Genomic DNA, 16,491 nt, shown 5'->3' with positions numbered 1-16,491 from the left:
GAGAATTAAAACTCAACATTAACGCCGCGATACAGTTTTGTTTTTAGCAACATTTCCAGGAGAGGGGCTGCGCCCCCCCCCCCCAAGTAGGGGCCAGGATCAAACTTGAAATCTTTATGTTTAGCTTATGTCATTTTTTCACTTTTAATTAATAACTTAGTATGTTCCTAATATATGAGAATGAGAACTCAACACTAACGCCGCGACACAGTTTTTTTTAGCAACATTTCCAGGAGCGGGGGGGTTTGTACGGGCCAGGGTCAAACTCGAAATCTTTATGTTTAGCTGACGGCAAAATAATTTCACTTTTAATTAATAATTTAGTATGTTCCTAATAAATGAGAATGAAAACTCAACACTAACGTGTCACGGCACAGTTTTGTTTTAGCAACATTTCCAGTAGCGGGGAGGTTTGGGGGGGCGCAACCCATAAAAAGTACCCAGTAGCCGATTCTCAGACCCACTGAATATGCGCATAAAATTTGGTTAAAATCAGTAAAGCCGTTTCGGAGGAGTACGCGGCCTAACATTATGACACGAGAATTTTATATATAAGATTTTAAATAATTAAACATTTATTAGATTTAAACATATCCTATTCGCACAATTACAAAAACAGCTTGATTTTTTTTTCACGTATAAAAAATAAAATATATTGTGTATGAAATACCTATTGAGGTAATATTAATATAATATATGAAAATAATTCGTCCAATAATGTTGATAATAGTGTTCAAACGATAAGTAAACTCTTTATTATAATAAATAAATAAATAAAATAAAAATCATTTATTTTCAGACCATTGATCCATAGTGTTAGTAACAATTTGACTTAAAAACTATGTTAGTACACTTATATAATTCACAATTTAATAAATAATGTAAAAGTTATATCATGAGAAATGATATGTTGTGGATTTTTTAAATTAAAATATATCCAATATTCATACTAATATTGTAAAGTCGAAAGTGAGTCTATCTGTCTGTTACCGTTACGATCTCAAAAGGCTTAACCAATGTTATGGAAATAGGTACCTACTTTGAGTCCCGGTACTTTTTATCCCGAAAAATGCGTGGTTCCCATGCAATAAACGAGTTTTGGTGGATCGGATTTGCGGGCGTCGTCCATACAAAAAATGCCAAAGTGTGTCTGGCTGTCTGTCTGTCCGTCTGTCTGTCTGTCTGTTACCTCTTCACGCTCAAACTGCTGAACCGATTTTGCTGCAATTTGGTATGGAGATACTTGGAATACCAGGAAAGGACATAGAATACTTTTTATCCCGAAAAAATGTACGGTTCCCACGCGATAAACGAATTTTGGGGCAACGGAGTTGCGGGCGTCATCTAGGCTAGTAATAAGTATATGTACTTGATATCGAAAAACTAACAAACTAGAAACATATTATAAGTTTTCCTCGTCCCTTGCAATTATTAAAATCATGCTAGGACCAGATGACCCTCGCAATTCGTTGCGCCAAAGTTCACTTGTTTCTCGGGAACAGTACTTTTTGCAACAAAACTATCCTATGTCCTTTCCCGGGACTCAACGTTTCTCCATTTCAGCAAAATCGGGCGTGAAGAGGTAACAAAGAGACAAACAGACACACTTTCGCATTTTTAATAATAGTATAGAATGTAGATGGAAAGGACTTATTTAAACAAAGTTTAGAATGCAAAGATTTATTTATTTACTTAAGCTTTTCTTAGTTTAGAATCTTAAAAGCTGTTTATTTAAGTTTAACAAAGCGCTTTCTATCTTCTAATCATAAGGCTTCACTATTGCTTGTAATTCACCACCCGGAGCAGAGTAAAACGTGTTTTATCTATAACTACTACTACAACAAGATGGCAATCTTGGAGCTCATAAAATTTGGATTTAAAACTTTTCACTTCTCTTATATCTTTAACAGATAATTTTCCTACGTTACTTATAGGAATAAAAAATAACATATTATGCGCTTACAAAGTAATCTATCTTTTTTAAGGAAACTAAGCTTTATTTAATTTTTACAGCTGAATATAGAACCATCATTTTCGGAAGACGGTTTAGAAGCTAAAAGAGAGTAAAGTTAGAGCACTAATCAAAGTCCTACGCACGCCTACGCGGGGCGTAGAGCCGCTACGCCGTAGACCAACCGCTACGCCGTAGCCCCGTAGCGACTTCGTAGCGCCCTCGTAGCGCCCTGTAGCTATATAACGGAGGGATCGGCCCGACTTGGCCATTCTGACTGACGCCGCAGCGGGAGTTACCGGACTTACTCGCAGGTAAGTACTGTAAGTTAGTGTCGCGATAAGGTATAAAAGTCATAGACAAAGTATAATATAAAAGTGATATAGGCGTAGAGATGTTGTTTAACGCTTTTAAGTTTAAAGCTGTGAAAGTTGAAAAGTTTTTTTTGTATTTTACACGTGCTAATTAAAATTGCAAGTAGATGGAAAAACTACGCGGCAAATTTTATAAGAGTTTTAGGAAACATTTTAGTTGATTTACCAGAGGCGTAGTTATTGTGTAAAAATAGTGCACTTGATTGATTCATATTTATTTAATGACAAATTAAATTTATCTTAAGTAAGTGAGAAATTACTGAATATAGAATAAACGAGTTAATGAAAAAATCGGCCAAGTGCGAGTCGAACTTGCGCACGAAGGGTTTCGTACCAGTACAGAGCGAATGTAGGCAAGAAATTGTGTTTTTTGTATGGGAGCCCCCCTTAAATATTTACTTAATTAAAATTTTATTATTAATTATTAAAGTAAAAATATAATTTAAGATTTTGTGAAAATTTCAAGTGCTTAGCTTCTACCATTATTGATTACGAATGAACCTAAAAAAAATCAAGTTTGTTGTATGGGAGCCCCCCTTAAATATTAATTTTATTGCATTTTTAGTATTTGTTGTTGTAATAGCGGTAACATAAATACACAATCTGTGAAAATTTCACAAATCTAGCTATAGCGGTTCTTGAGTTACAGCCTGGAAACAGACGGACAGACATCGAAGTCTCAGTAATAGGGTTCCGTTTTTACCCTTTGGGCACGAAACTCTAAAATGGTTGAAAATAAAAATATCCTTTTTAAATAAAAGTTTCTGTGAGGATAATAACACGGAGATAAATAAATAAAAAGTCGAAAATATCATAACAATACAACTTACCATTACAGATTATAAGAAATTCAACAACTTTTTAAATTGACTAAAATCTTAATAATTTGCTCGTAAACTCACTAATAATTCGCTTAAAAATTCATAAGCAGCCTTCAATGCGATTTCCAGCAACAGGTAGAGTGAAAAGAAAGGTAACTCACTCGATAGTTAAAATTAAGCCCTTTTATATTATCATAAATACCACTTCAATTCGACTAATAATAATATTAATAAATGGGCTTCCAGGTCCCAATTTCGATATCACACATTCGTTCAAATTAACTAAATTAATCCATTAACGATAATTAGATAATTACACCCAGCCTCTAATTGTTAACTCGTCATTTGTAACTAATTTAACAATTACAGGATAATTTAATTAACTTTATTATTTTTTAACTTGACTATAAACATCATAAAGTTGTGGGGAATTTTTTTGGGAGGCCCAGTAATCAGAACGGCTTATTTTGTCTTTATTATTCTTAGCCATAACGGTAGTACTAGGTATAACATAGCAAACTGGTATCTATATATATAAAAATAGATTTTCAATTGTGTTAGTAACGCTAAAATCGAAAACGGCTGAAAGGATTGGGCTGATTTTAGTCTTAAAATATTCGTAGAAGTCCAGGCAAGGAAGTGACACGAAGTTCATCGGGACAGCTAGTAGTTAATAAAAGGATGTAATATATCTGTATTAATATTTAAAAAGCCAAGAGTGATTGCCCAATACATTAACAGACAGGCCAAATCAATTGAAGATGGAAATTTAGCACAGGTGTTTCTTTTATGATGTGGTATTTGATTGTACTGTTATTGGTGGAAATTCATTGACATTAACTGAACACTCCTAATAAAGTGGAAATAGTGCAAAAAAGTGTGTTTTGTCAATTTCACCCCTCCCAGGGGGTCAAAAAGAATATTAAATTAATCAAACTCTAAAGCGAAGCAGCGGTTTAAACTACTTTGACTATAACAGTTTTATTTTAGACATTAAACAGTTCAGATTGTAAAAAGAAAACTAATCAAGTTTATACGTCATTTGACATTAAAAGTTATTTAATCTATAACATTTTAATGTTATTAAAAAGTATAGTATTTAGAAACGATCTAATTTCTAATGATGGCTTCTAATGTACAGGGTTACGTGTAACTAGTGAGCAAACTATTACCCCCTTATTAATAATAAAAACTTCTTACACTTGCGTTTAACGCATAAATAGTTATACCAGTATATATTAAGTCTATGAGTTATACACGGTGTTTGGGTTATCCACACATTGCACAGGGCTTATAAAAATTCTACTATTATAATAATCAAATGATAATGACGGTTATGACTAGTATATAATTAAAATCGCGTTATATACCATAGACTGTAGACTCAAAGGAAAACGTTCAGGAATTAAGTAACACGCTATCTGATGATCGGGTGTTGATGACAAACGTTGATATAAAAGTTATGTTTTTATGAATCTGGTAATTATCCCGGCGTGAACGAGGTACGGTATGTCATACCCGGCGGTATATAAAACACTTAATATTTCTAAACTTTACGATTCCTGGAGCTTGGTTGGCTCAGTAGCTGGAGGGCGATTCCGCTAGAGACGACCCTTGACACGAATTTTTAAATTACAACATTTGTTACATTTTTTTATTGAATTATAAATAAAAAGATGTATATTTACTAGCAAAAGAAGTTTTATCAGTAACATTTTAAATTTGAATGATTAATAATATTCTAAAGTGATATCATCTTACGGCGCGAGAAAAATTGCTTATGCCACACATGATTATTTTTACGACAAATCACTAGCTCGAAGTTGAATTTCACTACATAATATTGACTGTATAACATAAGTTAGACGATTTCTTTTCTCAGATCGTTAAATGACTGATAATTAAAAAATAACAAAATTTTAAGTACTATTATTACAACTTACTAATAATATTATGTATTGCATATTAAAAATGTATAAATTTGTCGCAGACTTATGAGTAAATTCAATTTCTTTAGACTTGTTGCACCCGCGATATTTTGATGTTCCACCCGCGATATTCTGATGTTGCACTCGCGATCGTGGAAATTGTTAATAATTCCTAGTACTAATAACTTAAATTAATTCTATCTAGTTAAATCATTTCTGTCTTATACACTTTTGAAATATGGGTTAATAAATTCCTAAAAGTTTCACAATTAACAGTATTCTCAAATGAACTCGTCCGAGTTCTTAATGCAGGGCCGATTTGGTTGCACCCGCGATAGTACTTCAAACATATTTTGTGGCTTTTCTTAGATTTAATTATAGTTTTTATTTACATATCATGATTAAACTAGTCAAAGTGTATCCCTTCAGAAGATAATTTATTAATACATATGTTTTATTTTGTCAGTAGGACTCTTTAAGTGCGTCAAAATGTTGCACCCGCGATAATGGAATCGCCCTGGAGCGAGTAGTCTGAGGACTGATTTTAAGTGACAGTAACAATAATACACCGTTAGCGATGTAAACTACAAGTGTGCAAAACGCATTGCGGGTATGTCATACCCGACCTCATAGTCGGTGTCACTATTTTGTGTTTCGGTTATTTTTCAATTTTATGCGTTTAATAATGAAGTTGCTTTATTTTTGCGAGTGCAAATTCTAGAATGTCATATATAATTTGTATATAAGAATGGTCTTTTATCATATTTTATTGATTTTATATTAAGTTGAAGTTATACAATTGCTAGATGACGAATGCAATTCCGTTGCGCAATAAATCATTTCTTGTGCGAGTAACGTACATTTTTCCGGGATTAAAAGTATCCTATATCCTTTCCTGGAACATAAAATATCTCCATGATGTGTAACAAACTGCTTAGGTACTACATAGTTGTATAGAAATACGAAACACAAAAAATCGGCAAAGCGCGACTTGGCAAAAATAGGTATAAAATGTGTTTTTTTGTATTGGAGCCCCCCTGAATTATTAATTTTATTTCATTTTTATTATTAAACGAGCTTTTGCCTGCGGCTTCGCTCGCGTTAAGAAGTATTATTATATACAATCTTTCTTCCCCTATTTTAACACCTTGGGGTTGGAATTTATCAAAATCCTTTCTTAGCGGATGCCTTCGTCATAACATCTACCTGCATGCAAAATTTCAGCCCGATCCGTCCAGTGGTTTGGGCTGTGCGTTGATAGATCACCATGTCAGTCAGTCACCTTTGAGTTTTATATATATATTATAGATATTAAAGAATAAATACAATTGAGTATTTTGTGAACATTTCAAGTTCCTACCTATTGCCATTATTTATATAGAGCAAAAAAATTGCAAAAATAATCGGCCAAGTGCGAGTCGGACTCGCGCACGTAGGGTTCCGTACCGTTATAGAGGAAAAATAGGCCAAATTTTGTTTTTTTTGTATGAGAGCCCCCTTAATTTTTTACTTTATTTAAATATTATTATTAATTATTAAAGTCGACATAAAACTAAGGCCTTTATATAAATTAGCCTAGCGGTTGCTATTATTGATTACGAGCAAAAAAGGCCAAAAAAATAACGTTTGTTGTATGGGAGTCCCCTTAAATTTTAATTTTATTTTGTTTTTAGTATTTGTTGTTATAGAGGCAACAGAAATACACAATCTGTGAAAATTTCAGAAGTCTAGCTATAGCGGTTAGTGAGTTACAGCCTGGAGACAGACAGACAGACAGACGGACAGACAGACATCGAAGTCTTAGTAATAGGGTCCCGTTTTCACGGAACCCTTAAACATAATCCTGGTGCAGGCGGTAAATAATCGTCAGAACTTTTTTAGTTACTATAATTTTATTACTTTTCCGTCGGATTGTTAGCTTACTAATTTTGGCGATGGTGATGATAGTTAATGCATATAATTCTCACCTTGCAATGAAATCTTGTCAGGATAATGAGAACGATTCAATAATTTTGTGTGAAACGTAAACGTGTGCGAAATAACTATCGAAATTAAAAAAAAAGGAACAAATATAATACGTCACTAATCAAATTGAAACAAAAAAATAAAACATTGAGTAATTATACTTGCATCCTATAAAACAAAATCAATAAACAAACTTTATCAGTGAAAAAACAAAATGTCCGCTTTTCCGTCAGCAACATACGGGACAGTTATTTTTAATTAGCAGATCCAAGAGTCGGGGTGCCCATTGACCTATGTGATGCGCCCCTCCCGCTCCGCCACTGCATATTGATAGAATAACGATTTGCCCAAATATTTACTAGTTTGATGAGTTTTTTCGCTAGCCAACTGTACAATTATAATGGCGAATGGCAAAAGGTCAAAACATTTTTTGTTACATTTTACCAGCAGCCGTTTTTGCAGAAATGAATTACGCGTAGGAGCCGTATATGTTTCCGAGATAACTCACTCAATGATGCCTGCCACATCAAAATTATAACTGATCAATTATTTAAAATTTGCAATGCATATTTATTTATTACTAGCTGTTGCCCGCGACTTCGTCCGCGTCAACATAGTATAATAACAAAGATGGATAGTCCCCAGCTAACAAATATGAAAAAAGTAAAATATAACCTCCTCCTTTTTGAAAGTCGGTTAAAAAGTAGCTTAAGATATACCTTACTACAATAGCTATCTACCAAAAAAAGTCCCGGCAAAATAGCTCCAGCTGTTTCAGAGATTAGCCGGAACAAATAGACAGATAGACATGCAGACAAAAATTGAAAAAAATGTTGTTTTGGTGTTGTAGCGTATATAGATTCATATGCATGTAGTAAAAAACGGTTCTTTTAATATTACAAACAGACACTCCAATTTTATTTTTTAAAAGAAAAACTTCAGGCGAGTGTGATACTGACATGAAGAGTTTCTTACTACACGTTAGGTTACAATTAGACGACCTGTCTGCTCATTTACCCTTGCTAAGAGTAAAAAGTAAAAATAGCAGGCCAGTTAGATCGTGGTTCGATGGCTTGAACGCTCCGGGCGATACGAGTACTGAGGAAGACTGTTTTCTGAACGTCTAATTTAGCTTTTATGAGATTTCTAGTACATGTAACCCAGTTGCTACTTTTACTGTGGTTTAAGTGGTGTATACTACGAATAATAAAAACTAATGAGGTATGAGGCTCGCAACTCCGTTGCGCCAAAATTTGTTCATTTTGCGAGAACCATATATTTTTCCCCAACAACAACTTCTTATTGGAATATCCTTCACGCTTTAACGGGAAAGGATCCCATAGCGTAAAGACAGACAGACACACTTTCGAATTTATAATATTTGTAAGGATTTGGTATAGATTAAGCACGAGGAAACTCAAATCTTTATAATTGAATTTTGAATTGTTTAACAACAAAGTTACTGGAAGGTTCCCTTAATAATTGGCCGTAGACATTCTTTGAATACTATTAATACGAAAACAGTTAACTTAATTACTTTACACTAACTGCACTTAGCTAAAAACTAAAATGGATTAGTATGACGTCACATGAATATCTTTTTCTTTATTTATGTGGTAAAAAACAAGTGAGAAACAGTTTTGTTTTTTTTTTCATTTCGATGCAAAAATTTGATTATAACTACGCGGCCGTTATAATTAATTAATAATAAAAAAAAATTGTATGTTTTAGGGGGGCTCCCAAAACACAATTTTTCGCCTATTTTTCTCTATAACCGTAAGCGTAACCCTTCATGCGCGAGTCCGACTCGCACTTGGACGATTGTTTTAATTTTTTTACCAACCACTAATCAAATTATTTACTTATCCCAGCGGTTTCTAACGATTATCCCTTAAGACATAAAGTTTCACTAACGCATAACTAAATTCTTGTTAAAATCTTTAGAAACAGGTATCATTAATGACCGCTACGGGACACTGAATGCTCGGGTCCAATTAGTGAAAACGGATATTAATCTTCCATCACGATACGCTTCTAAACTCAAACTATTGCATCGAAATATGTAACTTTTTATACGTAACTCGATATACCATCATATAAATTGATTCATGGACAGATATCATACTAAGTCACTTATGGCTTGTTTACACGTATTAAGTTGATAAGTAGATAGTTAACTAAATTTTAACTTACTTTTAAGTTGTTAATTGCATGTAAATACAAAATTTAGTAGCAAGTTAAATTCTAATTGTCATCTAATTTACTACTTACTAAATTTTAACTTGCTACTTGCTACAAAAATTTATGTTTACATGCAATTAACAACTTAAAATTTAGTTAACTACTTATTAACTTAATACGTGTAAACCAGCCAGTCGGGTTATGTTAATTCAGCGACGCGTAGATGCATTTCTAAATTTATATGGATTTGAAAGATTCGCAAGACGTCTCACACAATTGAAATCTCTCAAATCGCCTCACCTCGTCGCGTTGCGGTCTGAAGTGACCCTTAGAGTTGATCTGTCAGCTAGGTTTGACATACCGCGACCAAATTACATAGGCCCACTATCGGCATATGAATATTATATGAATCAACTTCTCTGATACGTGACGTATCATTGGTCCAATCCTGAGTACATCCAACAATTTTTTGTGGCTATGCAGCACCGTATTGCAATGCGTTTTGGTGTCACTGACCCTTTAAAAAATCAAACAAGTAAGGACCAAGCTATTTACAAACATTTTATTTCCACTGTCTTTCGTAAAAAAGATCTTCACTAAGTGGACTGACGAGAGTTTATTAAAAGAACATTATAAAAGTACTACTCAGTGTCATAGTCGAATAATTAATTTTTCTGTCCAAACAAAATAATAACATCACAAGGCTGTAATTTATGTAATGAATATATTAAATACTTCAAAAGAAGCAGAAATAAAAGATAAAAAATACTTCTAATAATACATTAGTAGCCTCTCCGGTTAAATTAAAATCGAGATATAAATGTTTTGATGTTTGTTCAAAATGTGCAAAGCGAAAAATTTGCCTGAAAGTTCATTATACTTAACAAATCTATAGTAAAGTAGTAGAAGATACAAAAAGACGTTGGTTTAAGAATTGTTAGGAAAAGTTCATCATCAGCTCGCTCGTTGCTGGAGAATTTGGAATTGGGGCTTATTCATTTCATTAAAGGCATTTCCACAGATTTGATCGGTTCAATTGGTTTGTAGCGGGAATATTAAGGGAGTTGTATTTAAATTTCGTAATTTTTTATTGTACCATCGAGGAGATTGATTCCTAGGCAGTTAACGGACCTATACGTTGTTTGGTCGGCTTAGGTCAGGTTCACACGGCACAATCCTGCACGTTTACTGCACGTTTTTTTGCAGTATCTAAGATACGTCTTAACGAATAAATAATAGTGGCGCATACAATGTATATAACACCATTCACACGTCGATTGTACTGCACAATTTGGTGCAGTAAGTACAATTGGACTATAGTGCAAAAACGTGCGGGATTGTGCCGTGTGAACCTACTCTTATCGGTCGGATGAGTTTGACATAACGCGACCAAATTACTTAGGTCCTAGGAATCAACTTCACCGATAGTGAATTATTTTATGTTAATTAAACAATAAAAATATGTAAGAAATTCACTTATCTTATCTTTTAAATCGTTACGTTTTCTTAAGTCTAAGAGTCTAACCTCTTATGAGTTCAACAAACATTATTGAGAAATCTTTCCCGATCCTTTTCATGTTTTATTGCAATATAACGGCAGATGCGCCAAGTTAGTCCGCTTTATATGACGAATGTTATACCCTACTTGGTTCAAAGTATCTGTTTCGGATTAACTTGTATTATCAACTTATCAACAGCTATTTAGTTAAATTCCTAACTTTCAAAGATCATTTATATTCGGCTACGCCAAAGTCAAAAAGAAAGACCAACAATTTCGGCAGTCTATGTAATAACAAATAATAGTTAAAAAATCGGCCAAGTGCGAGTCGGGCTCGCGCACGAAGGGTTCCGTACCATTATAGAGCAAAATTAGGCCAAAATTTGTATTTTTTGTATGGGAGCCCCCTTAATTTTTTATTTATTTTAAAATTATTATTAAATGTTAAAGTACACATATAATTAAGTACTATGAGAAAAATTCAAGTACTTTACCTGTTGTCATTATTGATATAGAGCAAAAAAGGCCAAAAAAATCACGTTTGTTGTATGGGAGCTCCCCTTAAATTTAAATTTAATTTTGATTTTAGTATTTGTTGTTATAGCGGCAACAGATATACATAATCTGTGAAAATTTCAACTCTCTAGCTATTACCATTCTTGAGTTACAGCCTGGAGACAGACAGACAGACGGACAGACAACGAAGTCTTAGTAATAGGGTCCCGTTTTTACCCTACGGAACCCTAAAAACTAAGGCACGTTTTTTAAAGAATCATTTTTTACATAATATATTGCATTTTCATTTTCTCTTAATTATACGTATGCAATGTTTCATAACATAATAAAGACTACTGGAGACAGGTAAAAATCTCTTGTTAAAAATTCAATCATCTGTTTTTAATTCTACAATCGCGGATTCTTCGAAATGCTATTGTTTTCTATTGTTGTCGCGATCACCGGTGCTCTTATGGGATAATAACTTAGAAGTTAATACCTTATACTGGTCAGTAAAAACAATCTTGACTCGAACCATCTGACTAAAATCGCTTTACAGCTAATAGTGTTTGCGACTCCGGCCGCATTACGGCTGATCTCAACGCAAATACAATTTGAAGTAAGACGCTCACCAAATTAAATTCGTCTTAGCCGTTTTGACGTAGGCGTAAAAATACCATTTGTTTACTGATAAAGTTAAACGCTCGCATTTGAAGAATTGGTTAACTAACATTTTATAACACAAGGTGATTTATTCATATCTTCCCGTATAATAGGGATGACGACAAGGTCAAAAATTAGCTGATTTTTTATATAAAATAAAGACATAACGATATAATATAAGTATTTCCAAAATTTCAGCTTCATAACTTATGTATTTTTTTATTATGAACCTTCAAAGTTGAATAGTCAAGTCGATTTTTTATAGAATGCCTTAATTTTTGTATACCATTCGATGAGTTATGCAATTTATAAAAAAATGTTATGAAATCACTTTCATAAACGCAATATTTAACGTAGCTATCGAACAAACTACCTAAGCGTGACGTCACAGTTAGGTAACATTTTGTATGGATATCTTGGAGAGTTTTTAAGCTATCAAAGTCATTTTTTCACCGATATTCCTATTTTTGAATGGCCCTTCACTAACCAACAAGAAAAAAAAATTCGTCATGCCTATTTGAACAATCCTTGTAGCTCACTACTTCATCATCTGGCTAATATTATCTAGCTATACACAAAATATACATTTTAATGATTTTAAATCATTTTCCCGGTCTAAAGCATCCAATTATGCAAAAAGTAATGGTACTTTAGGCTTATATTTTGTTAACTTAAAATTATGTATATTTGTATAATGGCTGCTTGTTTCCTAAATAAAATACAATAAAATAAAATAATCGGCCAAGTGCGAGTTGGACTCGCGCACGAAGGGTTCCGTACAGTTATAGAGCAAAAATAGTAAAAAATTGTGTTTTTTGTATGGGAGCCCCCTTAATTATTTATTTTATTTAAATTTTATTGCTAATTAAATACTTATAAAAGTATAAATACAGCTGAGTATTTTGTGTACATTTCAAGTGCCTACCTGTTGTCATCACTGATACCGAGCAAAAAATGTTTGAAAAATCACGTTTTTTGTATGGGAACCCCCCTTAAATATTTAATTTATTTTGTTTTTAGTATTTGTTGTTATAGCGGCAACAGAAATACATATTATAATCTGTAAAAATTTCAACTCTCTAGCTATTACCGTTCTTAAGTTACAGCCTGGAGACAGACGGACAGACGGACAGACATCGAAGTCTCAGTAATAGGGTCCCGTTTTTACCCTTTGGGTACGGAACCCTAAAAAGAATATTTACATCTGTTTCATCCACTTATTATCATATTTTATGGATCATAATATTCCCGAAACATTTACCGACTCCTTCTGTGTATCAGCAGCTGTATCATAAATCATAATAAATTTATATAAATTATTGGTTTAAAAAATATTTTAAACATGATTTAATTATAACCAAAAATATAAAATTGACCAGGAAACGAACGCTTGGATCAACTAAGAGCATTACAGAGAATTCAGAACTTACATATCTAATTTATTTACATTAAAATTGAATTGCTAGCACGTAAAAGGATTTAATGTCTGGTATATTATTATAGAGGTATAAATAATGATACACACGCGTACAATGCAACATAATCTATATTATGATTACAAATGAATTTTAAATGTTGTTACCAAGGTCGCTAAAACTCAAGAACGGCTGAGCAGATTTGGCTAATTAATCAAAACGGTTCAGCCGTTCATTTCAAAACTAATTTTTTTGTTAATTTTCGGCGAAGTCCAGGGAAGGTTTATATAATAATATTAGGAGGAAAGTGATACGAATTCATTTTAAATTCTACCTTTCCATTCATCGGTGAGGTAATATAATTATACGTGGGAGAGCCATGCTTCGGCACGAATGGGCCGGCTCGACCGGAGAAATACCACGTTCTCACAGAAAACCGGCGAAAAACAGCGCTTGCGCTGTGTTTCGCCGAGTGAGTGAGTTTACCGGAGGCCCAATTCCCTTCCCTATCCTCCCCTATTCCCTTCCCTTCCCATCCCTACCCTCCCCTATTACCCTATTCCCTCTTAAAAGGCCGGCAACGCACCTGCAGCTCTTCTGATGCTGCGAGTGTCCATGGGCGACGGAAGTTGCTTTCCATCAGGTGACCCGTTTGCTCGTTTGCCCCCTTCTATCATAAAAAAAAAGGTAAAAAGTACGGTATCTCCTTTTACAAAGTAGTAACTAGTGGTGTATTAATAGATTGCCATTTAAAATCGACTACGTGCTGAAGCGCAACAAATGCAATTATAAAATTACTTCAGAGGCACAGGCTTTATAAGGAAATACCACTTGTGATCTTAATATACTTAGCAGGCGCGGTCCGAAGGGGGGACATGACCCCCCCAAAATGTAAGGTAAAATTGAAAATAAAATAAAACCCAGAACCGTCCGAGGGCGCAGATAAAAAAAAATAGTGTAGTGACTACTGAGTGACCCCCCCCAAAATTTCAGGCTGCGACCGCGCCTGATACTTAGTGAGTTTTATTTAGATAATTATGTTATTTTTATTACAAATCGTTCAGCAATTTCCATTTAAATAAAGATATTTTTTACAGTTTAAAAAACTCAGATGACAAGTGCTCAAATAACGTTTTTATTTAAGAGCCTTTACAACTACATATTATTTTGTTCGCGAAAACGCAGTTGACCATAGCATCAACGGCCTAATTATTATTATTACATTTTATGTATGAATGCCTTCGTCCCACTGGATTATGACAGGAAGAGATAGAGAGCTCCTGCAAAGTTAAAGCGAAGTAGACTGCAAATTGCGGACTGCGGTTGCCGCACGGCGATCTGCAGTTTCCTTATTAAATTCATAATATCCGAAATACACGGATCGCTCGAGCAGTTTTTGAGCGGTCGGAGCAGTCGCTCGAGTTTCACCGTGCGGTCGACTGCGTAGACTGGCCATAGACGGATCGCAAGTTCCAGTCGAGACCGACTGCTCTAGACCGCTCAAGAACTGCTCGAGCAGTCCGTGTATTGCGGATATGAATTTAGTATAAAATCAGCAGATCGCCGTGCGGCGACCGCATTTTACAGTCGGTTTTGACTGCAAAATGCGGTCCTTCTATGGCCCGCCTTAAAACTGCATAATGCGGTTGTGTTGCAATCGTGTACACTGTACAACTTCAACGCGACCGCAGTCACGTCCGACTCTAAAGCCAGTCTTATGTAACATCGCCCTATGTCGAAGACGCAAGCACAAGACGTGTTGTCAAATATTTTGCATATCATGCTAGATGACGTCCGTAACTCTGTTGCTCCCAAAATCGCACATCGCGCGGGACCGTACTTTTTCCCGGGATAAAAACTATCCCATGTTTTTTCCCGGGACTCGTAGTATCTGAATACTCAGCAAAATTGGTTCAGCGGTTTAAGCGTGAAGACGTAACAGACAGATAGACCTACAGACACACTTTCGTATTTATAATGTTAAGTAAGTGTTAGTATGAACGGATCATGAATGAAGTGAATGAATGAGTTGTTTACGTTACGCAGTGATATTTTAAATACCTATGCCTAAATGCCACATAAATGTAGCCTACGTCGTAGGATGAGTGGCATTAGGGCAGTTGCGTAATACGTAGTATGATACGACTAGTCTGTACAAAAAGTCTTTCACGTATGTTAAAGAAAAAAAAACATGTACCGTTAAACTACTACACTGCTCGAAAAGAGTGCACGCGAGATTTCACTTAACTTTTTAAGTAGGTACCTACTAAGACATTGGCATTACGTTGTATCTACTCGCGCGCAATAATAATTACCCATCTTGATGTTAATTCCAGAGTCGTCATGTTTTTGGAATTAAAACAAAACAATTTAGATCAAAAATTAGTTTTTTAAAATCCTTTCCAATGTTTTTGTCCATTTTCTAACGTATCAAATTTGATCATTTTATAAGTAAAATAAAATAAGGAGTAATATAGAGGTTTTAGTCCATGTTATTATAATCTTTAGACCAATTTTAGCCATGCTGATCCAAAACCTTGGTCTTATAATATTATAACGTAAAATCGAAATTCAATAGATATCTTAATTAGTAGAATGATACAGCATCTCAAAGAATAATTAATGATGCTGGTTAACGCTTACCTGCAAATTTAACCCTTGAAGAAGGATAATTGTTAAAATGTCACCCTTAAGTTTGATGCTTTTTAAGATTTGGATATTTTTAGGTAACGGTTTTATTACAAAATGAAGGAATATGCTTAAAATATTTTCATACCGACAGCTGAGGAAGACCAGCAGACTCCAATTATTAATAGTATTGATATCAAATCATGTATTATAATAATTTTAAATAATAAATTAGACTTTACACATTACATAATATACTTGTAAATGTTTTGTAACTGTACAGCTATATATGAGAACTGTAATATAACTGCAATAACGATTCGCATAGATACTATTTTGTTAAATATTAAATACTTTTTTTCTTTAATATGCATGGTGCATTCGATTTACCTGATGGTTACTTGTTTGCGTAAAAATATACAATTCCCGCAAATTTACCTACTCCACGTAAACCTCTAGTAAAGGTTTATATTCAAACATACTTTACTGGCTTAGAAAGAACTTATTGTCCTAGATCCTATTTTGCTCTAGATGTAAAGGTATTCCTAGACCGAAATAAACTGGTGCTATCA

At 34.0% G+C, this 16,491-nt stretch overlaps 1 protein-coding gene across 1 annotated transcript in view; it reads left to right on the top strand.

Annotated features, from left to right (window-relative positions):
- Positions 1-2,211: 2,211 nt before the first annotated feature.
- Positions 2,212-16,491, top strand: part of LOC121739241 (allatotropin-like) — a 43,282-nt gene continuing 29,002 nt past the window's right edge. Inside the window, exon 1 of the mRNA XM_042131599.1 lies at positions 2,212-2,265. The gene's annotated coding sequence lies outside the window, so the exon portion shown is untranslated. The remainder of the gene's footprint in view (positions 2,266-16,491) is intronic.

Source organism: Aricia agestis, chromosome Z (assembly GCF_905147365.1).
Source record: "Aricia agestis chromosome Z, ilAriAges1.1, whole genome shotgun sequence".
In the NCBI taxonomy this organism is placed as follows: Eukaryota; Metazoa; Arthropoda; class Insecta; order Lepidoptera; family Lycaenidae; genus Aricia; species Aricia agestis.
The sequence above is the reverse complement of the archived record's forward strand: the minus strand, read 5'-3'. Positions and strand labels throughout refer to the sequence as shown.